Genomic DNA, 27966 nt, shown 5'->3' with positions numbered 1-27966 from the left:
TTGGAGAACCATGATCAGATTTCCCTTCTCTTAAAACATTTTTTCAAAGCAGAATAGCACCAGGAGAAGTAGGTTTAACATATGAATACCTATTTATTTTTCCTAGCATGGCAAATAGCATTTCTGGAGAGGTGGGATGGGGGAATTTTCATGAGGAAAATGGTGCATAAGGGGTGAAATGATTTGAAACCCACCACTGTAGCCCCATTCCAAATTGGCAGCGATGGGTGAGTCAAGCACGGCTTGACTCAAGTCAAAAACGAGTCCTAGTGGGCAGACTTTCCGAGTTGCCCAGAGGGGTTTTGCGACTTGAAAAGATTCAAGACTTTCCCTTAAAAAGCCAGTCGTGGAAAAAACAGGGCATTGTAATTCAGGCATTGCATTGTAGGATACAAATGATGCCTATTTTAAGTTGCAGAAATCAGTTTAGCTTCATTGCTATTATTTGGGGTCTAACCAGTATGTTGCACAGTGTTGGATTTGGAACTAAATACTCTGAGTGCAAGTTGTGGGTCAGTCATGCAGGAGGCCTTGGACATCACATCTAGAATCTGCACCAGGACACAGGTTGTGTCTGTTGTCTTGTGTGCTCCCTTGGGCATTTGGTGGGCCACTGTGAGATACAGGAAGCTGGTCTAGAAGGGCCTTTGGCCTGATCCAGCAGGGCTCTTCTTATGTTCTTAGAACTGATTATCACATCAAGGAGCACATAAGAAGCACACCTAAGTGCCTGGAAACCTGATTTCATTTGCAAATCGCCTCTCATTTAATTTATTATAAATTCTTTCCTATTCCACTTTGGGGGAAAAGGAATGCAAAGTGTACGTTCATGTGCAGGATGAGCTTGGTGGGTAAGGTTGCCAGATCTCTGAAGTTGCTGTGTGAGACTTGGGCAGTAAGCCCCCTGAATTCCTTGGAGAAAGGATAGATCAGGGGGGGAAATAATTTTTAAAAATTCAAAATATTGTATAAAGAGTTGGCAGCATTTGTGATTAAACTGAGCAGAAGGAAAGTGGCTGCCAGGAGACAGCTACCTTTCAAAAAGTAGCAGTGAAGGAGTCATTCATAATAGGGTAGTAGATCACCTTTCAGACAGGTAGTGTTACCAGGCCAGTGTTTTGTTGAGTGCTACTAGACGTGTGGGAAGGGGAGAGGTGAGCAGGAAAGGAAGCACTAGAAAATTTGCTTCATACTAAAGAGACTGATTCATATATTCATCTTTCTCTGCCCAAAGAAGGAGATATAGGCAGGGTTTGTGTCAAGGAATGAGAGCTACTGCCTCCTACTTCTTGCAGAGAGAATCAGTCATTGCTGCCTTCTATCTGCTCATAAATTTAAATGTCTTAATTGCCCAGCATTTAGACCAAACTTAAAATAAAATATTAGCCATCAGAAACCCTGAAGATATGTGAAATTCTTGCGGAGTAGAATAAAGGAATTCCCAGCACCTGTCTTTAAATGGAGAAACAAGAACTCAAAATAATATAAGAACTGAAATTTCAATAACATTTAAAATTAAGAAAATCTCAGTAAGTTAGAACAAGTTAAAGCCAAAATAAAATTCAGTAATGATAAAGAATTCCATAAGTAGAAATCAAACCACTTCCTTGTTGGCATCCTTCAGTCTCGGAAGACTATGGTGTCACGCTCTGAATGGTGGTTCTGGAACAGAGTGTCCTCTCCAGTTTGCGAAGCCTGGGTAAAGTAGGTATGGAGGATAGGCTGTTACCCATGCAGCAAATCCCCCCTCTCCACGTCGCTGAAATGGTCCAATGGAAAGGCAGAGGCCAATACGGTTGGTTCCAGCGGCGTCGCAGGAGTTGCCAGAACGTGACTGTGTTCAGCCACGAACTGCCTCGGGGACTGCGGCTCCGGATTTTGCCTCGAGGTTGACTCCTGAAGCCTTTTCCATAACTGGATGTAGCCACAAGGCAGTGGAGGTTTGGGATCAGAGTTTTCCTTCTCTCAGATGAGCTACCTTCCCAGGCTGACGAGTCCCATCTACCCGGTGGCTGTTTAGTCGCCTCTTACGACAAGTACAGCCAAACTGAGGGCCTATTCTAATCCCCAGCCCCCAGGGGATCAAACCACTTAAAGAAGCACAAAACTGAGCATAGCAGTCTTTGCTGCAAAATGAGTGACACACACTCAAATTGTTGCTTTTAAGCAGTGGATCTAAAGAATGATGGCAAATAGGGAATGACGGCAAATAGGACGGCACAAGGAATCTTAGCAGGTCTGGCATAAGCAAAGAGAATTTCTTAAGAAATGACAACTCATCCAGTGCAATTGACTGATGGGTACAGGATAGACACAGTGGAGTTCTTTACATCACACAAAGTATCTTTAATGTAAGGAATTCATTGCCACAAGGTGTAGTGATGAGAGATGGCTTTTAGACAAATTCCTGGAAGATGGGTGTATCAACAACTGTTTACATCTGAGCACGAATGTTAGGGACACGAAGCAGGAACTAGCCAAGCCATTGCCTTCATGCTTAGTTGCCTGGAGACATCTGTTGGGCCTTATGCTGGATTATGTTGACCTTTGCTTGTGATTCAACAAATCACTCCTTGTATTTAGGCTTTTTCTGCACAACTATTACATCTACAGGTTTAGATGTAGTAGACGTCCTCAGCCACATTTGATCACTTAAGGTAGCAGTCTCCGAAGTGGGGAGTGCTGCATGGAGATAAAGCTGTCCCAACATGGACAGTGCTTACCATTCTACCTGGGGGCCTCCCATTCTCACCACAGATTGTTCCTGACCTTCACACTGGCTAACCACGCATGTCTGGAAATCTGGGTACAAAGCCTGCTGAGGTGAAAGACCTTGGAAGTGGCTGGCGTGCATGACGGTCAGGGGTGATCTGTGGTGCAAAAGGGAGGCTCCCCCATGGAACGGTAAGCCTATTCACGGGGCGGGGGTGTGTGATTAGGCAGGGTGCTGGACTGGCTGGCATGCCAGAGTCTGGAGAGCCCTGACTTAAGGGGCAAGCAGCCTCTTCCTGGCTATGTAATGTCTTGATGAAAGGTCACACAGTCTGGGAAATCCCATTGCTTCTGGACTCTAGAAGTGTTTGTGATGCAGAGTCGGGAAGGTAGACTACATCTTGAGTTGCCAGACCAGTGTTGTTGGGCCTCTGTGTCTGACCTGACATTTCAAGGGTTCACAGGTGCCTTCTCAGGATCTTCTGGGGAAGGAGCTAAATTTCAGGCTAAGAACCAATGTGGGGGGGGGGGGAGGATTTTTTGGGTTGGCATGAGTGTTGTTTTTTTTTTTTTAATTTCAGGCTCTAACTATGGCATAGGAAGGCTGTACCCTGACTGACAAGTTGCCATGTCTCCTCCATCAAGTGTCACTAGGCTTGAATTCTATTTCAGCAGATTTCTTTCCTGATCTGCTGGGCAACATCCTTTGGCTCCCAACCCTAGGGCCTACCCAGGCATCCTGGAAGTCTTATATATGGGCATTCAGGAAGTTTGGAGTTACTCCTTCAGGCCTGTCTCTTAGGCCCATGATCTTTTAAAGTACAGTATTTCCTACTGCAGAAACAGCCTGCTCTCAATTCATGAGATTGCAAATGAGGTTAAAGTACTCATGAAGCAGAAGTGCTCTTCTAAATTACAATATTGCATGTGGCAGACTGAATGCTGGAGCCAGGTTGGCCATGGGGCAGAGCCTTGCACTGTGTCCCACGTGGTGCTCGCCACCCATTCCTTGAGAGTGCATTGGGTGCCATCACTACCACTGGTATTGAACATTCAGGAGTTGCTCTGGTCAGGTAGACCCACTGTTGGGCATGGCCCTCTGATTCCACCCTGGGGCAAATTGTTGAGATTATGTAAGCAGCTGAATCCCTGCAGCGTGATTTCCCCCATACCCCTACTCCCTGTACTACCTGAGGATGGAATATTGCACTGGGACTTGTGACTGGGAATATGTGACTGGGAATTGCTCCCTAAGACATTTTGCCTTCCTTTGCCATAGCATCTGCCTTGGATCACTTACTAAACCAGCTCTTGTCTGCTTGTGCCACTGATGAAGGGCACTTGTTGCTCTAGCTAATGAGAAATATGCTCGTTATGGCTTTCTGTTTTTACTCCATCCTTAAACTTCATTAGCAGAGAAATATTTTATTCTGTTACAGTGTCAGTGTAATTTGCTGTTGATTTTGCTTCATTACAGGAAAAAAAAAAAAGAAAATATTCAGGACTTTATTTGTGAATTCTGCAACACTTGTGATGACAATCAGCCCTCCTGTTGGCTGTTGACTTGCTGCTCAAGTTCTAACCCCTTTCCTGACAAATCTCTGGGAAATTCTCAGATTGTTCTAAATTCCATTTTCTCTCGGAGCATTCACTTTTCCAGACCAAATCCAAACAGAGACTCTTGCTTTGGTCAACCAGGACTTACAGGGACAGGGTTAGAACTATCTGGATGGTCAACAGGGTCGCTCTAAGGCCAACCCATTCATGAGTCTAGGGCAGGGGTGCCCAAACCCTGGCCCTGGGGCCACTTGTGGCCCTCGAGGCCTCTCAGTGCAGCCCTTAGGGAGCCCCCAGTCTCCAATGAGCCTCTGGCCCTCCGGAGATTTGTTGGAGCCCACACTGGCCCGACGCAACTGCTCTCAGCTTGAGGGCAACTGTTTGACCTCTCGCGTGAACTGTGGGATGAGGGCTCCCTCCACTGCTTGCTGTTTCATGTCTGTGATGCAGTAGCGGCAGCAAAGGAAAGGCCAACCTTGCTTTGTGCAAGGCCTTTTATAGGCCTTGAGCTATTGCAAGACCTTCATTCATTCATGTAAGTTCATCTTTAATATATTCATTTATGTAAACTTATGTACATTTATTCAAATTTTAAATGTAAATTAATTCTTTTTTTTCCCCTGGCCCCCGACACAGTGTCAAAGAGACAATGTGGCCCTCCTGCCAAAAACTTTGGACACCAGTGGTCTGGGGGAAGCAGATGCTTTAGTGGCAAGCTAAGTGAGGTAGCAAACTGATGGGGGTGCTGAAAGTGAGCAAGAAGAGGGCAGAGCAGTAACAACCCTTCTGTTCCTCCAACATCACGGCTTCGGCAAGGAATGGCTGAGATGGTTCCTTGGAGAGAGATTGAAACAGGATTGCTCAATTGCCCCACCTGGCTACTTTGTCAAAATAGACCAGGCAGAGCATGCCCTCTGTTAGCCTGTTTGAAGAAGTAGCCGGTGGACAAGGAGGCAATGGAGATGGATGGGGCATATGTGTGCTGAAAAGCATGTACAAAAAAAGCAGGGCAAAACATAGGGGGACTGCTTCACCTTGGGCTGGGCCTGCTAACAGATGGAGGCTCTCATTCACAAGGGCAGGCTTGTGTAGCTAAGGGCACAATCCTAACCAGGTCTACTCAGAAGTAAGCCCTATTTTGTTCAATGGGGCTTACTCTCAGGAATGTGCGGTTAGAAGTGCAGCCTAATTTATGTGACTGTTCAAAAGTCACCTTCTTGTGGGGAAATGATAACTTGGCATGACCTTAAGTCAGTGGAATTAAAGGGGAAAAAATTAAGCTCATGGCAAACGAAATTTGATTAAATCAAGGCAAATGCAGGCTTTGCAATTCTGTCTGCTTAAGTCATACCTATGGATTCCCCCTTTTTTCTGCCAGTAAGAAACAAAAAGGAAGCAGAGCCTGATTTTTAATATATATTTCCAGTTGGTAATTCCTGAGCTGTGTCATGTGCAAAGTGAAATCACCTGGACGGTGTATCTTTAAAAGCCAGGGAAGTGCACAGTGCAGCAGCAGCCCTTGCAGTCAATAGCAATTTCCACACGTGGATCGATACCCTCTGATGGCTGCATAGCTGGCTGCAAAGATCATTTCACATACATTCTGGGAGGAGGGCCTGGGGAGGAAGGGGGAATTGGTTTAATGATTGCAGAATTCAAAGGGCTTCATTCTTGCTGGCTTGCTTTTATGAAGAAGAAGCCAATCTTTTATAATTGGAATTTTCAAGTGTCATCTTACGTCATGATTCCCGTTTCCCTGTAGAAGCAGGTCACAGGAGCAATTCGGAAAAGCAATGAATGGCACCTTCATGAGCAAGTGTAACCCTTTATAATGAGGGACCGGCTTGAGAATGAAAGTCCTGACCTGTATATCAGAATGGTCGTTCTTGTGACTGGTATCTGAGCAGCACACGGAGGCTGAGCCAAGCTCTCCAAGTGATGGGTGGTATATGCCTCTCCAGGAACACAGCCGTTTCTGCTCCAAAGAAGAAGCCAGCCCAGTCACTTTTTGGTGACTTGCACATCTGTCCAGAGCAGCCGTTTGTGCAGCCACTCTCTTGTCACAGCTGTGCATTCCCTACAGGCCAAGGAGAAGGCAGGCTGGACACCTGTAGGCAGGCTGGAGATGGGGGCATTCCCCTCACAGATAACATCCCTTGCTCAGTTACAATATTTCAGCCTCACATTGCTATTTTGCTTGCTTTCAAGGAGTGCTTGCCCTAGTTTTCAGTTTCATCATGCTCAGCAATATCACTCTTCCTTGCTTTTTGTTCTTTGCTTACCATCCAGCCTGAATATAAGTTCTGGTAAAGTCCAAAGCTTGTGCATTGATTTGTGACATTTTAGGTGGTTTTTTTCTCCAAAAGACTGAAAATGGTTACCTGCAATTTTTCTCTCATCACATTGTTAGCCTCGTCCTCTATGACTTTGGATCAGGGGCCTGGAAATTCACAATATGAAGGGAGCAAATTACGTAAAGCTGCCAGTGTCACGTTGGGAGTTGCTCACTATGTGAAGATCAACTTCAGTGGCGTCCCTGTGACAATCATTCTCTGAGAGAGTACCATTCACATTACTGTACCCCCACTTGGCCAAGGGGAGGTTGAAATTCCTTCCTATTGGGTCACACAAGGATTGGAATTTCCCTTGCTTGTGTTGTATTGTTCAGGTAGGTAGAAAGTTACAACTGAATAATAATGGGGAACAGATTATGGAAAACAATGCAGGGCACCTATGGCAGGAAACAGAGAATACATAGGGTGCAGTGCCCTAGGAAACCTTTACACCAGCAGAACATGTGGTTGTTTTTTTTTTTCCTTTTACAGATGGATTCCTTAAGAGCTCCAAGCATGTGCAGTACTAATACATGGGTTCCATCACGTAACAGCAGCAATCCAGTCCAGTGGTGTAGCTAAGGCATCTGTTGTCCAGGATCAAAGATTTCGTAGCCCCCTATGATGAAATTAAAATTAATCAAGTGGTAAGTAAGTGAAAAGTGTGGCCTGTATTGGTTAGAGACAAGTTCTACAAGTGCTCCATCCAGCACATGATCCTCTGGGTGGGGAAGGGGGCTCTGTGAAATGCACAAAACTTAGAACAGAGCAAGACATGTGAGGGATGGGGCTGCTTGGTTGGGAATGCAATGTCAGAAAGCTGAACAGGCAGGCAACCTTTTTTAGCATGGCACTACTCTGTCCCCCATGGAGCTAACACACAAAGAGCCATTTTGTGTTCCATAAGGCAGTTGGGTATTCTACCCTCCTCCGCACCAACACGCCTCCTCCCCGCCCTCCCCATACCCCCTAACCCCTTCGCCAGCCAAGCTTGGCCAGCGTGGACCTACCTTTCCTCGCTGCTGCAGAGCCGGGTCTTGCGTCCACGAGCTGGTGCACCTCCATACGCTGGCATGGCTTACTCCCACAGAGGCACAAACATGCTTTATGGCACATTTGTGACCCTCCCAGGCCAATGCAAGGGACTTGTGCTGGCCCAATAAGTGCTTTGGATTGCACTCTAATTCTTATTAAGAATATTTGTAGACTGTTTTTCAACAAAAAGGTTTGCAAAGTGGTTTATGTAGCAGAATAAATGTGTGGGGGAGTTTGGGTTCAGCAGGGTGGATCCCAGAGCAGCCCTGGGGCAAGACCTCAGATAGTGGCAGGGGGGTCGTATCACCCTGGTCCTCCTCCCTGTTGTGGCTGTACCTCTGGTCTGGGGCAAGGGTGGCAAGAACCACCATTGTCTCCCACCTCTCTCCAGCCAGCTCATCACTTGCCTTCTCCCTCTTTATAGGGCCAGCTCTTTCCCTGTCCCCGCCTCTTCCTTCCTGGTGAGGCTTAAAGGGAAATCCCCCTCTACCTGGGGTTGCCCCCTTTTCATTCCTATCAGGGTCTCACAGAGCCATGTTTGACAGTGGCAGCCCACCCCTGCAGAGGCTTGGGGTCTCTCCATTAGACCAGCTGGCTGACTTGCCCTTCCAGGGACCCCCCCCTCGAGGTAAGTTGGGTTGGGGATCCCTGACAAAATGAAAAGAATTGTGATGCATTGAAAGATGATTACAGAGGGTGCTGCAGTTTATTAGTGAGTTGAAGGTTAACTTACTTCACTCCTAAATCTTCTTTTAATTTTTATTTAGCCTTTGAGGCTTCAGCTACACAGTATTGTTATAAACTGCCTGGAGGCCACTTTATGGCAAGAGATAAGAGCAGAAATGCTATAATAAATACCAACATGTTACTAACACCGTTATTAACATGCAACAGTGTCTAAAAAAAGTTGCAATGGCAAAGTAGTATTCCCTCTCAGTACTGCTTTGAATGGAAATTCAAACCTATACTGTATATATACTGTATTCAGTGAACCTGATGCTTAACCCTCTCCTAGTCCATTATGACTGGCATAATTAACACATTAATGGCCCAATCCTTTCCAATCCCTGCTGGTACAGTTGTGCCAAAAAGCCATATGCTGGATCCAGCAGGGAGGCAGAACGAGAGGCTTCAGAAGAGAAAGGTGATTTAAATCCCCTTCCCTTCTGTAAGCCTCCTGCCCCACAATGGGTCTCCTCGATCTGTGCCAGCGATTTCACTGGGGCCAGTCCAAGGAGAGAAAGGGGGCAGGGATGCTGCTGCTGTAGGGGATAGGATTCTCTCCACCTTCCATTACCCCCCCTCTGCCCAGTTTTGCCCTCTTCCACTCTCTCCCACCCCTCCCACGCTGGGTTACCTGCTCCAGCATGTAGCTAGCATTCTGACAATCTACACAGGAAGGCTCTGGGTTTCCTGCCAGAGTTCTAGCAGCACTTTCCAGCTGCTTTTCAGCAGTCAGAGTTGGCAGGATGTTAGCTCTGCCAGCAGGGCAGCAGGATAGGATTCCCACACACACACACTTCTGTTTATACATATACAGTACTGGGCAAGTTCTCAGTGATGGAAAGAGTGCTGGGCTAACATTGCACTTCAGTAATTCCACTCCCATGTTCCAACTCCTAAATGCATTCATTGCCTAACAACTTGCACTAATTAAGTAGGTGGCGGGCCGCTCTGTGAGAATTCGCAAGTGACAAGTGCTCTCATCTCCATGGCTTTGTGTGCACAGCAATAGCAGGTGTTTTTTCTTGGAGAAAGGTGATTTATGCTCCCATTCTTTTTAGTGCTGATAAAACATGGCTATGGCTGACCAAACCCCTCACTGCGTGCATTTGCCAGACCACAAAGTTTTGTTGCAGTTGTCAGGTCCAGTCCCAGGCACCAAAACATCAATTACTGCCTCTGTTGATATTATCATTCAGTGCCCCATACAATGGCCACAGGACAGCCAGAGTACCACAAAAGGGCAATCCTTTGCATTCTGCAAAAGCAAATGGATGAATGATCAACTAAAGCTTCAGTCAAAGTACTTTTAGCCTGTTTCTCATTCTCAGCTCCCTGAGGGGAAAACCACTAAGGCCCAAACTGCATGTGATGTTTAGTTGTGCATATTTTTTTCTCCTCTTTTCAGTGCTTTTCTGCTAAAAATAACCTCCCCACTGCTTTTCCTCTCACAGGGGAAAAAAAAAAACTACTGGAGGGGAAAAAAATAAGAAGTCCTGTCCCCTCTGCCTGTCATTTTACACCAGGTTACAATCCCTCTCCAAACAAACACCAAGGAAAAACAAAAACCCTGCTGAAAATGCCACATGGCAGAGCATGCGTGGTTTAGAGAGACAGCCTCTCAGATCCACCACCTGGGCAGTGCCACTCTCCACACACACTGCCCAGGCAACTGCTGTTGCAAATGTGCCACAAGGCACGTCGTGGTACTGGCAGGGTGGCTTGCGCCACTCGGTGCTGGTCCTCTACACAGGTGGCAGGAGCAGCAGTAGCCACGGTTGGTAAGCTCCCCACTGAGTGGTGGGGAAGCACTTCTGGGCAGAGGAGGGTGGGGAGAAGACAGGGAAGGGGCGAAACTGGCAGAACAGGAGGAGGATCAAGCCCGAGAGGGTGATGGGGATGGCAGCAAAGGCTGCCGCCGGATCTTATCCCCATTCCCAAGCCTCGGAACCTGACACAGGTCTCCTTGATTCAAGTATACCCATCAGGGCTTCAGGGGTGCTACACAGGGTAATGTTTCCTTACTCCAAGGAGAACTCTGGCTATTTCTCCTGCCCTAAAGGGTACAGCAGCAACCATTTTTGTGCCATTGTACCATGGGGCAAGTGAGCAGCATAGGATTGGGCCCTAAATTGTAGAATAGGGAAAACATTGTAGTTCTCACAACTGTGAAAACTACGATGGGGTTCACATGGGATGTCCTAGAGAATGAATTGATCCCCCTAGCTCATGGTTGTCCACTCCTGTTGTCAGAGCCCACACAAGACCTCCTTACACTTGAGGCAGCATACCAAATGCTGCCCCCATTGCTCAACAATGTGCCAGCCTCTGTTCTTCCCATATGCCCATGTAGTAGCTCAGCACTCTCCTCCCCACCACATTTCTTCTCTATCCCCATTTTCCTTTTCTAGTCTAGGGAGTGGAAGGAGGAGGAGAAGTAGTAGAGGCAGACAGAGACAGATGCCCACTCTGCTGCCTGAGGCAAACGTTTCAGTTAAGCTGCCCTGCCTGGTGTTCAAACTTTCTCCTACTCTTCCATTCATTCTATCTTCCGCCTTAAGCCCTGCCCTGTAACACTTGCTTGGGAGGAAGTAAGAAGGCTCTTATGGAACCGAGTTCTTACCCTGACCAGTATGCTAAGAACATGCCTGTCTACCAGTGAGGCCAGTAGGCTCTTGGTGCAATTTCCACTCACAAGAAAAATTGTACCAATTTTGTAAGAGGCCCTTAATATGTTCTTACACTGAAGGGTGGAACAGATGATGAAAGAAAGAAAAATAAAATATCTACCTGTTTTAAAAACTTTTCCAGTTTTCTCATTAAAAAAAATGATGTAATGAATGTAATGTGATGTAATGAAATGTAATGAATTACCATAGCATAATCTCCCCCCAAAACACAAAACAATAGCAGCATAAATCACGAATAAAAGCAGAAGAATCCTATCAAACTTCCCCAATGTTTGCATCAAACAGCAATATAAAAGGCTCGCATAAGACTTCAGTCCCCAGTGCCTGCCAAATTCCCCTAGATTCTGCAATGCAAAGGAAAGACAAAAGCTGGTGGCTGTCTGTTTTCTCAATTCAAAGTCTCTTGAAGCCTCACCCTATGTAATCTCCATTGACCATATAACCCACCCACTTTGAGGATGCAATGCATCTCATGGCCATTCCACAGGCCACAGCACTGCACAAAGGCTCTTTGGGAGGGAAGTGCCAAAGAAATTCTCCAGCTGAAAAACTTCACAGTTAATGTATGGAGGCAGCATATAATTACCTACATTGGAATCTGGCCAGGACACCAAAGTTAATATCTCCACTCTCAAGGAGTACTGGGGGGGGGGGCTTTAAAGCAACATTGCCAAAAAGCTCACGAGTCACAAGCAAATATTTAACATACAGCATGAAGCATGTTAAATTGCTATTATGGATTTTAAAACTTTTTTTAAATGAAAGAAGCTTTCAGTTTTCAGAAAATGGAATAAGATGTGCAAATAAGACTCAAATCCAGCATCTGCTCACCCAAGGCAGATCTGAACATTCCCTCAATTTTGGATGACCACATTCACCACTTTAGTTACTTCCTTAAATCTTGAGCTCTCTGGTCCAACAAGAAGCTGACAGAACATACCAAGATCCAGGTCTACAGAGCTTGCGTCCTGAGTACACTTCTGTACTGCAGCGAGTCATGGACTCTCCGCTCACAACAGGAGAGGAAACTGAACGCTTTCCACATGCGCTGCCTCCGACGCATTCTCGGCATCACCTGGCAGGACAAAGTTCCAAACAACACAGTCCTGGAACGTGCTGGAATCCCTAGCATGTATGCACTGCTGAAACAGAGACACCTGCGCTGGCTCGGTCATGTCGTGAGAATGGATGATGGCCGGATCCCAAAGGATCTCCTCTATGGAGAACTCGTGCAAGGAAAGTGCCCTATAGGTAGACCACAGCTGCAATACAAGGACATCTGCAATAGGGATGTGAAGGCCTTAGGAGTGGACCTCAACAAGTGGGAAACCCTGGCCTCTGAGTGGCCCGCATGGAGGCATAAGAACATAAGAACATAAGAACAGCCCCACTGGATCAGGCCATAGGCCCATCTAGTCCAGCTTCCTGTATCTCACAGCGGCCCACCAAATGCCCCAGGGAGCACACCAGATAACAAGAGACCTCATCCTGGTGCTCTCCCCTACATCTGGCATTCTGACTTAACCCATTCCTAAAATCAGGAGGTTGCGCATACACATCATGGCTTGTACCCCATAATGGATTTTTCCTCCAGGCTGTGCAGCATGGCCTTTCCCAGTTTGAAGAGACACTTGGCCAACAGTCTGAGGCTAAGAGGCAAAGAAGGAAGGCCCATAGCCAGGGAGACAGACCAGGGACAGACTGCACTTGCTCCCAGTGTGGAAGGGATTGTCACTCCCAAATTGGCATTTTCAGCCACACTAGACGCTGTTCCAGAACCACCTTTCAGAGCATGATACCATAGTCTTTCGAGATTGAAGGTTGCCTACAACCTGATGATGAAGCCAAAACAATATGACACAGAGCACAATCCTAACCAGGTCTACTCAGAAGTAAGTACTATTTTGTTCTAGGGGGCTTACTCTCAGGAAAGTGTGGTTAGGATTGCAGCCTCAGTCACTTTGATAGGAATCATAGGTGCAGGGAAATGTTGTGATACACTATAGGTCACTGAGGAAACTCCAGGAGCGAAACTCCAGGAGCGTCCAATTTTGATATTTGGAGAAGGCCAGAGGGAGAGCCTGGAAGATCCAGGTGGGTGGGTCAGGAGAGAGAACAAATAGCAAATAGTATTCTGATTATACCTATGGCTGATGCTGGTAGGAAGGGTATGCTGTGTTTGCCTTTGGGGGATGAGCAGGAAGGGAAGAGCTACATAGAGACCTGACTGTGGAAAGAATCTCATGGAATCATAGACGCATGGAGTTGGAAGGGACCTATAAGGTCCTCTAGTCCAACCCCCTGCCTATAGCAGGAAATCCTCTAGAACAGTTGTTCTCAAACTGGTGGGTCATGACCCACCGGCTTGAGAATGAGTGCACCTGGTACTTTAAGGGGCAGGGAAGGCAGTGATGCATCACTGCTGGGGTTGCAGGGGCTTTTCAAAAACTTATCCCTGCCCACAGCAGTCTCCTGGGGGGTGCAGGGAGCCCCGTGGAGCACTCTGCAAGGCTCCCTGCACCTCAAAGTAATAAAAATATGTGATCACAACCCACTTCCAGTTTTGCAATCGTGACCTCCAGGTGGCTGCTGCAGGCAGGAGTAAGTTTTTAAAAAGTCCTTGTGACCCCGGCAGAAATGCAAGCCTGCAAATCACATCACTGCCTTATTCCCACTCTCTTCAAGACTTACCTGCAGTCTTGAACTCCCTGTGAGTTTGAGAACCGCTGATCTAGAGCACTTCCAGCAGGTGCCTGTCAGCCTCTGCTTGAAGATCTCCAATGTGGGAGAATCCACCATCTCTTTTGGCAATTTGTTCCATGATTGAATTGCCCTATCAAGAATTTCTTCCTGATGTCCAACCAGAGTCTTGTAGCCTGTACCCATTGGATCTAGTTCTACTCTCAGAGGCAGTTGAGAACAAATTTGTTCCTTTTTCTATATGACAGCCCTTCAGGTATTTGAAGAGTACTATCTCCATAACAGCTTCTGTTATGCCAAACTGCCACAGTGATCTGCTGTCCCCTCCTCTTTTTTTCTTGTGGTCATCTGCTACCCTCTCAGTAAAGCCTATGGAAAGCATTACAGGTAGGGCCTTGGTACATCTGTTCTGGGAACCTTGCAGATACCAAAAAATGCGGATAATGAAATCTGCTATTTTGGCAACTTAAAACCTGTGCTTCAATCACCTAGAGAGGGCTCTATGAAGCTTACAGAGGCCACGTGTCCACCCACAGCCTCTGTGGGCTTCAGAATGGCCGTTTTGCCCGAAAAGATGCAACTGGATGTTTTTATTCCTTTTTAGGCATTCTGAGGCCTGGGGAGGGCTTCCCTGGGTCTCAGAAGGCATAAAAACATCACTTCTGGTTTCTTGAGAAAACTGGAAGTTGGATTTTTTTGGGGGGCCAAAATAGCCGTTCTAAAGCCTGCAGAGGCCATGGGCAGACACACACAGCCTCTGCAGGCTTGACTGGAGCACAGCTTTTGGAGGGCTGAGGTTGGGCCAAGTTCAGGGAACCCGTGTTGAGCCAGATTCGCAGATACAGAGGCCCACCTGTTTTGAGGAATGATTAGCTAATGATTAGTGATGGCAGTCATGCAGACCGCAACCTACTCAGAAGTATGTAGGCCACAAAAGCTGCCATCTTCCTTCTTTTCACCTGCATTGGAAACTGAAGATCTATACCTTGTATCTGGATCCAGATGCTCAAAATCTGGAAATAGCCTTGTAAGGGAATAGATAGCTTAGAGCCATGTCCCTCTTCAAAGGTTGTTCACAGGTTAAGAAGAACCCTGGTTGATCAGGCCAAGTCTCTGTCTAGCACAACATTTTGTTTCCAACAGTGGCTAGGCAGAAGCTTCTAAGGAGCCTGTCAGCAGGGCATGAATAGAGGTGCCAACTCTTACTCATGTGATATTGAAGATTTTCTTTCCCAACATGATATAATGTACAGTAATTAAGCCAATGACACCCTGTTAATATCTCCAGGATTGCTTTCAGAAATTACCTGGAGGTTAGTGCTCAATTCTGGGGGACTTCAGGCCAGTCCTGGAAGCCTGGCAACCCTATACACAAAGGCAACAGCCATCCCACTGTTGTCTCTGAACACTTCAGAGTTTTTGGGGTGGCCATGGCTGGTCCTCCATGGACTTGTTCAATCCTTTTCAAAAGCCATCTGGCCTAGAGGCTGTCTGCCCCTCCAAAGAAAGAGTAACAGCACCTCCTCCTGGCATTCTAAGAATGCCTCTACTTAACTATGAAGCTTTGATCTGACAGTACCGGTCACCCCTTAGCAATGATAAAAGGGAAAGCTGCTGCATGCAGAGTTTGCTTCTGTTTAAAAAAAAAAGAAAAAAAAGATGACAGCTGAAAATCAGTGTGAAAAGAAGCTGGAAGAAGCTACAGTTTAGAAAATATGGAGCTGCTGACTCTAAACCAAACCTGTACAAAACGGAGCCATTCCTATTAGCTATACAGAGTGTGTAATCTCCATAATGGGCAATATTTGGACAAATGAATGAAATTGTTTTCAAGTTGATGAACTAAAGGCAAGCAGAAGAGCAAATTAACTTTTGAAAGCTTGTGGTGGCTTCCGTGACTACATCAGCTACAGCTACTTGAAGGCTGTTTCATCAAACAAATGTGCCTTTAAATAAATGCCAGAATGTATGGAATGTAGGGTGTGGAATTGTGTGATTTGGCATCCATTTTATTTTTTAATCAAATAATTAGCAGATGTTATTCATATCCTGCTTTTCTCGTGAATGGGTACCCAAAGCAGCTTACAAAGTATCAAAACAATATACTAAATGATTAAAACATAACATAAAATTGATACACATAACATGCACAATTTTAAAAGTTTTAAAAAATATAAAAGCAACCAAAACCACCAGCAGCAATTCCCCAGCGATCAAATAATAAAATAGAAAGTATATAAAATACAGAGCAGCAATAATGCACATCCATAAAAACAGCAGAACATCCAGTACTATTACTGAATATTAGAAGTTGGAGGCACGTTCCAGATGTCCCTTGCACAAGTAAGGGAGGGAGCCCATGTGCATGGAGGATCAGAAGCTGAGAATAAAGAGGTGGTTGGGAGTAGAAGGAGAAGGATGGAAAAGAGGTGGCCACACAGGGATTGACTTTTTTTAGGATACTTATAGCTAGAGACAGCCTAAAACAATTTTATTTTTTCATGGATGGAGGTGTTATCCTAAAAAAAGAGTGAAAATGGTGTTATGTGATTTTATTCCAAATTAATATTTTAATCAATTCTAAAGCATTTTTATCTAGTGCAATCACTGTTATATAGGTGGTATACATCTTTTTATGCCTCTGGCTGTCAGCAGGCAGAGCCACAGGAATAAAACAGGCATACAACACATCACACACACACACACACACACACACACACACACACACACACACACCCTGAAGAACACAACTACAAAGTCAACTATTTGAATTAAACTTACAGGAGCCATTTAAGATTTGCATGCTACTAGGAACAACTACAGTGAACCCAATACTGCCAAACGCAAACAAATTAAGACATTGCCAAATTAAAACATTGAGAAGACAGCCACTTGAATCAACAGAATTGAACATAGCATTGAATTGCTATGAAAATGCAATACAATACAGGTATTTCTATACCACCTTTCTATGTCCTCAGATTTCTCCTCGGACTTTATTCAAGGCGGTTTACATGGGCAGGCAATTTAAATCCCCGTAGGGATTTTTTACAATTTGAAAGGTTTCTTTCTTTCTTTCTTTCTTTCTTTCAAGAAACCACAACAATCAGATGTTTCTTTCTTGATCTGGCTGCACATTCTGGCCTCCATCCTCCCACGCTCAGAGCAGATGGAATAACTCAGCCCAGCTTGTCAGCTGCTTCAAGGTTGCACGGTGCCGGTGGCCTCGAACTGGCGACCTTGTGGATGTTATCTTCAGGCAAATGGAGGCTCAACCCTCTAGACCAGACCTCCTGCCTGGTTTTAACCTAGCAAGGAACCATTAAACATTTGCTGACTTGTGATCATATAGCCCAGTTTCACTTTACATAGGGTTCAATATCTTTATCAGCTTGGAGGGAGGGACTTCCTTCTGGAATGTTTTTGGGACCATTCTGGCAGCATTGCATTCCTCTCAGCCTACTCTCTCCAGTAGACCAAGGCACAGTTGCCTACTCACGAGTAAGCACACACTGTGGCTCAGTTTCACTTTCCATAGGGCTCCATGCATTTTCCTTGGCAACTTCTGATCATATTCTGAAAACTACAGCTGGTGAAAGCAACAGAGGTTCAAGGGAGTCAAGGGCTTAGAAACCTAGTCAGAAGCACTCAAGATGATCCACAGATGCTCCACAACCACTTTTAATTCATTAATTGAGCAGCATATCACATTTTGTAAGCCCAATTTTGCATTTTGGTAGTGTTATTTTGTATTTACCATTTTAAACTTCACCTTCTTATAGCCTGCCTTTCAATTGACGGTTGACATTCCCAAAGCCAGAAGAAATAATTTTTAAAAGCATAGAACAAAAAAGCCTATGGGGACAATGCGTGTTCCACTGACGGCCAGCCCACATAGGATTGGGCCATTACAGCTGAATGTGTCCCTTTCCTTATATCCTCTCAGCAAGGTAGGACTTTACTTAGGGACTGGATCCTGAGGCAGGTGAGATTTTTGGTGTTTGTTTATATAAAGATACAAGTCTCTGCCTATTCCCTCTTGCTTCCTTATCCTCTCTAAATGTTTCTGCTCTGAATGTATAAGCAGGAGCTGCTTTCTTGACAGGATAAAGTCAGCTCATTTTGGAAAGGAGCCCAGCCTGGCAGGGAAGTCAGTGCTGTAGTGTTTAATTTTTCCCCCTTCCATTTCGCCTACTTTCTAATTCAGTTTCTGCACCTCTTGCTCCTCCTGCCCTTGAAAGCTATCCTCCAGCTGAGTAACTGCCAAATTTCACACAGGTTTCAAATGTCCTCGTGTGACCTAATTCGGACAGACAGAGTGAAGGGCACTGGATGGATAATGCCAATGTTCTAAAGGGAGCCACTGAAAGACAGAAACTTAGAGCACCCTCCACAGTTACCTCTGCAGCTCTGTTTTTTGCACAGGTCTAATAGCAGTTGCAGAACATGGTGTGGTGGTGGTGATGGTAGGCCTGTCTGGACTGTTTTGGAAAATCTAGGTTTATTTCCACAAATGGATCAAAGCAGCATGCTAGCTGTCTCCTGCCATGATATGAACTATTTATTCTTTGAGATCTGCTGGAAAGATCTTGTTGCAACTTTCTTCCTTACATGATGTGAATGCTTGAGGAGCTTGGTAGCACCACAGCTCAGTGGTGGCACCATCAGCTTTGAAATCAACCACATAGGGCAGCCAGCAATGCAATCCCACTTGTAGATGTAGAATGAAACATTTTTCATACTTTGCCATTTGTACTATTGGATTGGTGGTGATAGTTTTTTCTAATTGTTGTTTTCTGGTGTTCTAGGAATAGATTCCTTGCAGGCACAGATCAATTAATTCATTTTTTATAAATAAAAATATTTATTCAGTCAAGGGTGCAAGGCTCTGGGGGTGGGCGGGGAGGAGGGAGGAGGGATGCTGCAGGGTGGGAGGAAGGCAGGCAGGGGGCTGTCCCAGGGGTGGGCAGGCAGGGAGTAGGAGGCAGGGCTGGGACACAACAGATATGCCAGATCCTAGCCCCCCCGTTCCCGAGCAGCACTTTCCTCGGACATATGCCACCTCCAGAGGAGGTGCAAATAGCTTATCCATTGGGGCTGCAGTGGCTTATCTGGGGGTAAGGGGGAAGAGTGCCCCTTACCTCTGGCTGAGCCATTTTGGGGCCCTGTTCTGTGCTGGGTACAGTGCAGTGGGGGGGGGGGTGCTACAAGTCCTGTTCATTCTGCCAAGCCTCTCCCATCTCACCTTCCTTTGGCTCTACTCACCCAAAGCTTCTTCTACTTGCTTAATCCAAGTTTTGCCCTTGGAAGTCTCCTCTGTCTGCCATGATAACTAAATGGAATGTAAAGAGATAATGTATCTGAATGCTGGAGGTAGGGACCAACAACTGATGCAGCACGGTTACCTCATACCTAGTTTGTAAGGCATCTGGCTGGCTACTGCTGAAACCTGAATGTTTAACTCATAGAGTCGGAACGAAGCTACAAGATCATCGGGCCCAGCCCCCTACCATGCAGACAGCCCACAACTAGACAGAAACAACCAACTTATCAGAAACAGGCAATGGACTACAAGGGAGAAGTAAGATGACATTTGAGTCTTGAACACCAAAACCAGGTATCCATTTCTTTGCCCCCCCTTTTTTGCTACAACATCCATTTCACAGATGATAAAACCCAGAAATGTGCCTCAGGACACAATGTGCCTTACAATCCATGCTTCAAGTAAGAGATGACTACAATAAACCCCCAAATTGTTCTTCATCTCAGATTAAAAGCTGAAGGTGAATTCCCATCCTTTAATTTTTCCCCAATTCCCCAACCCTTCCCATTTCCTTGCTTTTCAACAAAAACTTACCAAGCCAGGGGAGAAGGGATAGATCTTATCTCTCTATTTCCCACCCCCAGCTTGCTGGTGGCCCTTAGTCCCCCCCCAAGGGACTAATGGGACTAATTAGTCCCCAAGGGGGGGGACTAATGTAGTTGCAAAAGACTACAACGATTAATGTAGTTGTAAAAGAAGAATTATTAGAGAAGTTCTTGGATGAGAGGACTATCAACAGCAATTAACAATGGGACCTCCAGGTTCAAAGAATTAGACCCTAGACTTTCTGGATCTGGTCACAGTCCCATAGCTTCTGATAGAGTTTGGGTTTAGCTTAATTCTTTTATGATGCATTACTGAAGAACAGAGTTTGATCTTATGAAAATAATTTTCAAAACTTTGTTTTTTAAAAGTGCATAAGCAGGTAGTATTAATTATGTTTTATAGGTTATTTGTTAACATCTGCTCACAGGCCTGATCCTTTTCTAATTTGCTGCCCTATGCTCTTACCTGCTTAGTTTTTATCTGACTACTGTTTTTATGATATTTTATCTGCTTTGAAATTATGTTTTTAACTTGTTTTAACCATGTTTGTAAGTCGCCTTGAGTCCCTTCGGGGAGAAAGGTGGGTTAAAAATAAAGTATAATAAAAGTAATAATAATAACACCAGTTCAACACATCTCATATTTCAAAGCAGATTTGGATGTTAAAATAACCTTGACACTCATGTTTTACTGATGAAATATGATGGCTTTTGAATTATTGTGTACTATATTGTTCAGTTCATCACATTCTATTTTGGGGGTCAACTCTAAACACACTTAACTGATTGAGTTTAGTGGGGTTTACCTCAAGTAAACACATTCAGGATTGCTCTGTAAGTATTGAGTGGGATGCCGTTTTGTATGGTTCTGCTGCCTAGGGGACGTTTCTGGCAGAAGCAAATGGTGTTGTTTGGCTGCAATGTCCCTGAATAAATTTAACTTGTGACTGGAACTTCTATGAACATCACAAAAGCTGGTGGTTCTAACTTCTTGTCTTTCTTTGTGCAGCAATGAAAAAGTGGGGAACAGTGGGCTTCTTTTTTTTGTAAGAAAGCTGAAAATGCTATGATAGAGAAATGCCTGCCCCTGGTGTACACACCTCTGTCTGTTGTTCCATTCTCACCTCTGGCTCAGCATTTTATAGATTTTTGAAACAATTCAAGATCCTGTCAAACTTGTTTCTCAGAAGAGAGATTGAGACTGGCGACGATAGCGCCCTCATGTTGTTTTATACCACTTTATATCAATTACAACATGGGCTGCTACACTTAAAATACAAACATTCTGGTACCTGGGCAAGGCCTGATGGGTAGGAGCAGCCGCAGACCTCCGCAGCCCCATGCCCGGGGCAAAGCTCCACGATGGGGCCCCCCAGTGGGCTATCACCACCACCCCCGTGCAGAAATCAGGCCCCCCCACCAGAGGCTCACGGACCCTCATGCGACCTCTGCCCACGTCGGGGAAGCCTCTATAAGGTTCCCTGATGCTATAAACTGTGCTTCTGGGAAACCCATTGGGAGCCTCAGAGAGGCTTCTGCGGGGTCCCTGCGACAGGCACCCGGGGCTTTTGCCCTGTAGGAGTCTATGGCAGGTATGCAACTGGGTAGGACCCTCTGGTTCAGTGTAGAGCCCCGCAATTTTTAGTAGGTCTGGGGAAGGGGTACAGACCAGTGCAAAAGATGTCTTTTCATCTAAGTTATATAGTGAAGAAAGAAAGAAAGAAAGAAAGAAAGAAAGAAAGAAAGAAAGAAAGAAAGAAAGAAAGAAAGAAAGAAAGAACTGAGGGGGAAATTGGTCTTGCTCCTTGCTTTTCTGGCAAGTGGCCTGAAACCAGCTAGGGCTAATTGCAAGCTGTGATAGATTCTTTTAGAGCTTCAACCTTTAATCGATTAATGGGTATGATAAATCTATTAAAGCATTAATCTCAGATTAAAATTTGTACCCCTGTTAATTACGAGGTCTGATAACAAACATATCTGGAGAACTCAGGGCTCAACATTTTCTCCTAACAATATAATGACAGGCAAATGATGTTAAATGAACTAATTTAGAAACAAAGTCAATACATCTTTTAAGCGTCTCACCCTCCAACACTAGAAGGTATTGACCATCACATGTATTGAAACTGGACCAAAAGGATTCCTGACCTAGCAGTCAAAGGCCACTGTTTAACTGGTGTGAGGCTAGCACTAAATTCTGTGCTATCTGGTCTGAATTCTTACAATTCTTTGAATCCTGATTTCTCTCTTCCCTTCTCACACTCCCAGTTTCCTGGTATATCTTGTGGTTTGTCTCACTTTCCCTCCTCCTTGCATGTCTTCCACTTCCCCAGCCCCTCCCCCCATGCTGTTTTTCTCTTTATCTTTGGTGGATCTGAATCTTGGGAGGGGGGTGTATTCCAATGGTGACAAAAATATTTCAATAATCTTTACAATAAAAAACAATATTTTCAATAAAACCTGTTAATTAGTAAGTCATTTAAGATCTTGGCTTTTGTTTAACATGGGACAGTTCATATTCCCAAATTTGATGGAAAAGAAAGATAGCTTCCCTTCTAATAATGAGTGGTAGTTATAGTTGGCTTTCTCATTTTCAAAATACTGTCTTAAGTCCTTTAGAATCTCCTTAAAAGATTCCTTCATTGAAAGCGTACAATATTTAAATTTATTTAAAAGTATTTGATTAACATATTAAAAGTCAGATAGCTGACTGAACAAAATAACTAATTTCTCTCATTTCTAAATACTATCAGAACAGAGTGAATAACAAACCCATTTTGTGGGTTCAAATATAGTATGTATGTTACAGATGTCTGTTTCTGACGGTGTTGCTATGGTAGCAAGGTAAATTATGCAGATTGCAGCTGTTGCTTCTGTCCTGTCAGTTTGATCACCTCATAATAGGTTAGGTTAATACTGCCTGTCTGGAAGTCACCACTCTCTGCCCCACTGGCTGGGATTCTCTGATGTCACAGAATGTTCATGAACGCTAAGAATCAGTCCTGAAATATTACATTTCACTGTAGCTCTTGAAAGGGATCTCTGCTGAGCAGGTAGAAACCAGAGGAGGTAGACTGGGGATTTGGGATGTAAGGAAGAAGTGGCAAGGTAGACAAGGAGACAGGAAAAAAAGGGGGGGGGACTTAACCGGCCTAAGGTTTGTAGGATGTTGATAGGAAGGGGTTTAGAAAGATGAGGAAGGCTAAATCTTACATACTTTATGTAATATAACCAGACAAATAGCACTGCTTCACCTGAACTAGCCCATCAGTTTAGATCCACTCTGCTTAGCAAGCGATTGGGGCAGACTCAGTTAAAGATGTGGAGCTATCACTATTATGCATAGTTTGATTAAAAGAAAGGAGGTGAGGAAAAAGGATCACAGAATGGTTTGAAATCAGTGGCCAAGATAGGAGTGAATTCAGTGCAATTAGGGGCTCAGACGGATTGCCTCAGTGCAGCCCATTCAAAATGTCCAGGACTTTTGCTTGTGACTGTGAAATTCTGGCTTGTGACACAATTACTCCAATTTATACCAGCAGATATCTTGGCTTCTGACACAGCCTATAAGGCAACACATTGCTGGCACAGCTGAATTGTGTGACTGAAGTGCTGCCTTAGCCTTGTGTCAACTGTCCAAAGAAATGTGTAGCCAGGTCTGTTTTCTTCAAGATATACAACCTGGTCAGCATTTATTGCTCCGTCTATAAGCTGCTGCTATAACTTCCGCTGTATCGTGTGGACCAAACTCTACTCCAATGGGCAAGGTCTATGGCTCCAGCGGGAGTCTTGCAGTCGCACATGTCGATTGTAAATAATGTCTCAATATCTTACAGCAGGTCATAAATCAAAATGGGTTTGAAAACTCTTTTCTCTAAGGAACTTTTCAAAAGAGAAGTCTATTTCTTGGTTAGCTACTTCTGTTTGAACTCACTGTGTTGCTTTGTCAGCTCCAAAGTTCTGGCTTCCCGTACAGACCTGTTTGAGTCTTGGTGATCGTCAGTGCTTTGCAGAGGCCCAAGTGTATGACACCCATTTTGCAGCCAATTTGTATCCTTGCAGAGTATCCCTGCAGAGCCATGCAGTCGCAGCTGAGCCATGTTGAACAGCCTTCATCGCTAAATTCTCTCTTTCTAAGGACTTGTTTACAGAATTGGAGTCTGTACCTTAATGAAGATGCAAGAATAAAAGTTAATTTTAATGTTCAAATGAAGCCTGATGTGGAAGCCAGAGATATGAAAGTCAAGCCAAAAAGAAACTTGGATGAGTGGAAGAAGTTGCGAGTATTGCAACCCATCTCAACCTTACCTCTTCTCTGTTTCTGGGGGCATGTACTACAGGGCTGTTGTTGCAGTGAGGATGTATTGATTCCCTGTAAGCAACACTGGAACCATGCTGATGAACCCAATCCATCCACACAACAGACTGGGGAAGTTCACAGAATAAGTTCATGCAGTCTGCATGGGTGCTTGCTGTGGGACACCCTGTGCAACTTGTTGCCTTTTTCCTCAGGTCCTGTCTCCTGCATTTCCAGGGTAGGACTAAAGTGATGAGCCAGCAACATAGGAAGTGCTAATACGGGCATGCCTTTATAAGCAATTTGGATGTTTGTCAGGATGAAGAGCTTGAAGAAGGATGAATGCCGATGCTTCCAATTTTCAGGTTTTAACACCCAGGGTGGGAACTTGTGCATTTCATCTAGTATGCAATACATTAGCTCTTGACAACTTCTGTAGTTTTGTGCATTTTGTCCTTATTCCCACTCAAGCTAAAACTTGGCTCTGAAGTGGTCTAATCCAGGAGACAGTTGTTTTGCCAGATTCCAAGGCTAAGCTCTGCCTGGAGAATTATGCACACTTTAAGCAAATTAGCTCCCCTTCTTTCCCCCAACAATGACCCTGGTTCTGCCCTGCAGTCCTGCTAGACCCCACCTCCAGGGTAGCTCGCCTGTTCAACCTGCAGAGGTCCTCTCTCCTGCCAGCAGTCTCCTGTCACTACAGCAGACCCTTGGTCCTCAGCAGGTCTTGGGCACAGCAGCCACCCACCAAACGCCAGTGTCTGCAGCAGTCTGTTCCAGCAGTTAGTCACAAAGTCAGTCAGAGTATCCAGAGCAAAGTCAATAAGCCAAGTCAGTCTCCTCTCCAGCCTGCACTCCTTCTACAACCTACAGCCCCTTCCTGCCTCAGGTGCTCCTTATATCCCTGAGGGCCCTATTGCCTTCAAGTGGCTGCAGCTGTGCAGCACACTCTGCTGGATGCCCAGGCCTTAGCCTTAAAGGGGCCACTGCTTACACCACATCTACCTCCTCGCCAGATCTTCCGCAATTCCAATACAACAGTGCTGCTTAGTCTTGTGATAGATAAACAATGATGGTGATGCCGGCTTTATTCACTGCATGAATACACAATAAAGAAGAGGGAGCATATGAGGGAAGCATTTACTCAGAGGTATCCAGTGAGCCTGTCAAGATTACATTCAAGTCAGGAACTTGCTTGAGACTTTGCAGAGGGGGTGGGAAGGAAATTGCCAGTAGTTAAAACAATGTCGCAGCATTGACTAATAACTTCCAGGCTAAGAGTAGACGCCATTAATGACCCTTTTTATTCATGCAGAAGTTCCCAAAGAGGAACATAATGTTCCATTAGTAATAATTGGGAGAGTCTGTCTTCGAAAGGTTGTCAAAACCTAGAGATGATGCCTCTGCCAAAACATTTTGGCGACAAACATGTGAAGCTTTTGACAGAAGGGTGCCACAGAAGGTTGAGAAGGTTTCACAGGGGAATTGAAGAGGGAGGGAGGAGGCAGGCTGTGAGTGATGTGGGGGTCCAGAGTCAAGCTTGCATCCTCAATGGAGAGCTTTCCTCATACTTCTTGGGCTCCTGAAGGCCCTGTCAATGACTCCCTGTACTAAACTGGATGCAGACACCCCATCTTCAGTGCCCTCTTCACTGCACTCTTCACCTTTGTAGAAGAGAAAAGGTAAAGTCAATGGGATCTGACTATTTTAAATCCCGAGCATTCAGCCTTTTTAGACCTCAGGTGTCCCTTTAATCTCAGCCTACAAAAAGGGACCTACAGCCTACAAAAAGTGTAATAGTTTACACTTAAAGGATCTATTCATTTCTCTCTTTTCTTTCCAGGGCGACCAGAGACAAAGGAAGATAGTACGACTGGCTGCTGTGCCTGTCAAAGTTGGGCAGAAGTCTGGCAGGTGTAACTTGTCGGTCTGCCATACGAAAAGCAGCATCTGCTAATCCCTCTTTATGTATTCAAGATACATAAGCTTCTGGGCTTCTTTCTGAGCTAGCTTCTTCTCTTAAAACAAACCAAGAAGGAAAAAAAAAATTGATTGTGGTGCCATTGCTGAGATGGGCATTAAGTCAGGGTGCTAAAACAACCCAGTTGTAGGTTCCAACTCACAGCTCGACAACCTATCTTTGAAATTATTTATCCTTATGAATAACAGTTGTGACAACAAGTTCCAGTGTACAAAATAGCTCATAGTTTGGACTACATTTTCTTCCACAATATATGGGAGCACTGGGCAGGGGCACTGAATTCAGATTTAGCACATGGGTCTTCCATCTAGTCTGATCTTGCAGCTGGCCTAGGATCACCCACTGAAGTTTATGACTGTGTGGATTTGAACTTGGGTCTGCCTGATTTGCAGTTTCAGATCTCAGGAATGTGGCTGCTGTTCAGATGGAACTGTGAGATTCATGGCTTCCTTAAAAGCAAACTGACTTTCTCAGCCAGCATTAACCAAATGAAAAGAAACCCATTTATGCGATGACTGAGCTAAAGCAGGACCATTCCATTTTCACAGTTTAATGTTTCCTGTGTGCTACAATAAAAACCCTCTGTCCATTTGCCTTTTGCTGCTTCTGCACTTTTTTGCTGATTTGTTCTGTGTAAAGCAGATCTCCACAAGCTGTGATCATCCAGACTCAACATAGTCCAGCAGCCATTTATTGTGGCTTGAAATCCCCCCCCTTACTTTTTTGTAGTCCCAGGCTGGCAAGAAAGACAGAAGGTACTTTATTGAGCTCCTGGTGAGCCATTTTGCATGACATGACATTGGAGCTGTGTCTGGCCTAGTTGGTCACAACTTAGGCAAAGTTGCCTTAAAGGAATAAACTTTCAGGTTTCAGTGTACCAGTGTATACTGTGTACTATTATACAACACTATCATAGTGCCATCTTATCCACTGGCCTTAGTTTGCAGCACACCTGTTGGAAAGGCTCATTATCCGTTTTCACAAGCACAAGGTGAACTTACCAAACTACGTAATATTAATAACAGATAGCATTTATATAGTGTTAGGATAATATTATTATCTCCATATTAGAAATGGGGAGAATGAGAGACAGTGACTTGACCAAGATCATGTAGTACAGTAGTTCTCAAATTGTGGGTCCAGGACCCACCAGTACTTCATGACCCCATTTTTGGTGGTTCACGAAACTGTCAGGGCAGATTAAGCTAGGCATATCAAGGGCTAAACAAGCTGGTACTTAGCGGGGTGGGTGGAGCACACTGCTCAATCACCATTATAATCACACCCCTATGACTTGCTCTATGAGGCAAGGGCAAAAAATCAGGCAACAGCCTCTAAGGCCTCTAAAAGGTTTGGCAACCACTGATGTAGTGTGTTCACAGCAGAGACAAAATGATCTTCCCACCTTACATATCAGACTCAGCAACACAGGCAGTGCAACCCTAACTTGCGCTGGAACAGGCAGGCCGGTGGGCCTGACCTGTATCCAGCGCAAGTTTCAGGCTGTTTGAGGCTCAACTCATGGCAAGAGAAAAAAATTCCCCTTACAGCCGCAGCAGCCCAATGGGTCTACTTGGATCTGTGCCACCTGAAGAAGTGGCACAGAATGGAGTAGCCTAGAGCTGCTCTGCGCTGCCTGGGAACAGGGCTAGGATCCAGCATAACAATTATGCTGGATCCTGGCCCTGCCTCTCACTCCTCACCCACCTGCCCACAGGTCCGCCTGCCACCTGCCACCCACCCTACCCCACCCTGAAATGCCTCCTCCCCACACTCCCCACTCCCCCAACTCCCATGCCAGTTGAGCTCAGCCAGCACGGATTTACCTTCCTTTGCTACCGTGGACTCTGGATCTGGCCTCTACAGGCTGGTGCACCTCTGTGCGCCTGCATGGCTTTCTTCTAAGGAGGTGCGAACGTGCTTTACAGCACATTTGCAACCCTCCCAGGCAAGTGCATCCTTGCACTGGCTGAGCGCATTCTTAGGATTGCACTCTCAATGTTTTGTTTTTTTTAATTATTAAGCACTGAGCTCAGTTTCCACTTTCACCCCTCAAATTACATACATTCT

The 27966-nt window shown here is 45.2% G+C and overlaps 1 long non-coding RNA gene across 1 annotated transcript in view; it reads left to right on the top strand.

Moving 5' to 3' along the window:
- LOC136649529 (uncharacterized) overlaps positions 1-25781 on the top strand; it is a 30258-nt gene extending 4477 nt beyond the window's left edge. The window contains exons 2-4 of the long non-coding RNA XR_010794405.1: positions 7095-7249; positions 19219-19367; positions 25759-25781. This is a non-coding gene — a long non-coding RNA (uncharacterized lncRNA). The remainder of the gene's footprint in view (positions 1-7094; positions 7250-19218; positions 19368-25758) is intronic.
- The last annotated feature ends 2185 nt before the right edge of the window (positions 25782-27966 follow it).

This window comes from Tiliqua scincoides, chromosome 4 (genome assembly GCF_035046505.1).
Source record: "Tiliqua scincoides isolate rTilSci1 chromosome 4, rTilSci1.hap2, whole genome shotgun sequence".
In the NCBI taxonomy this organism is placed as follows: domain Eukaryota; kingdom Metazoa; phylum Chordata; class Lepidosauria; order Squamata; family Scincidae; genus Tiliqua; species Tiliqua scincoides.
The sequence above is the reverse complement of the archived record's forward strand: the minus strand, read 5'-3'. Positions and strand labels throughout refer to the sequence as shown.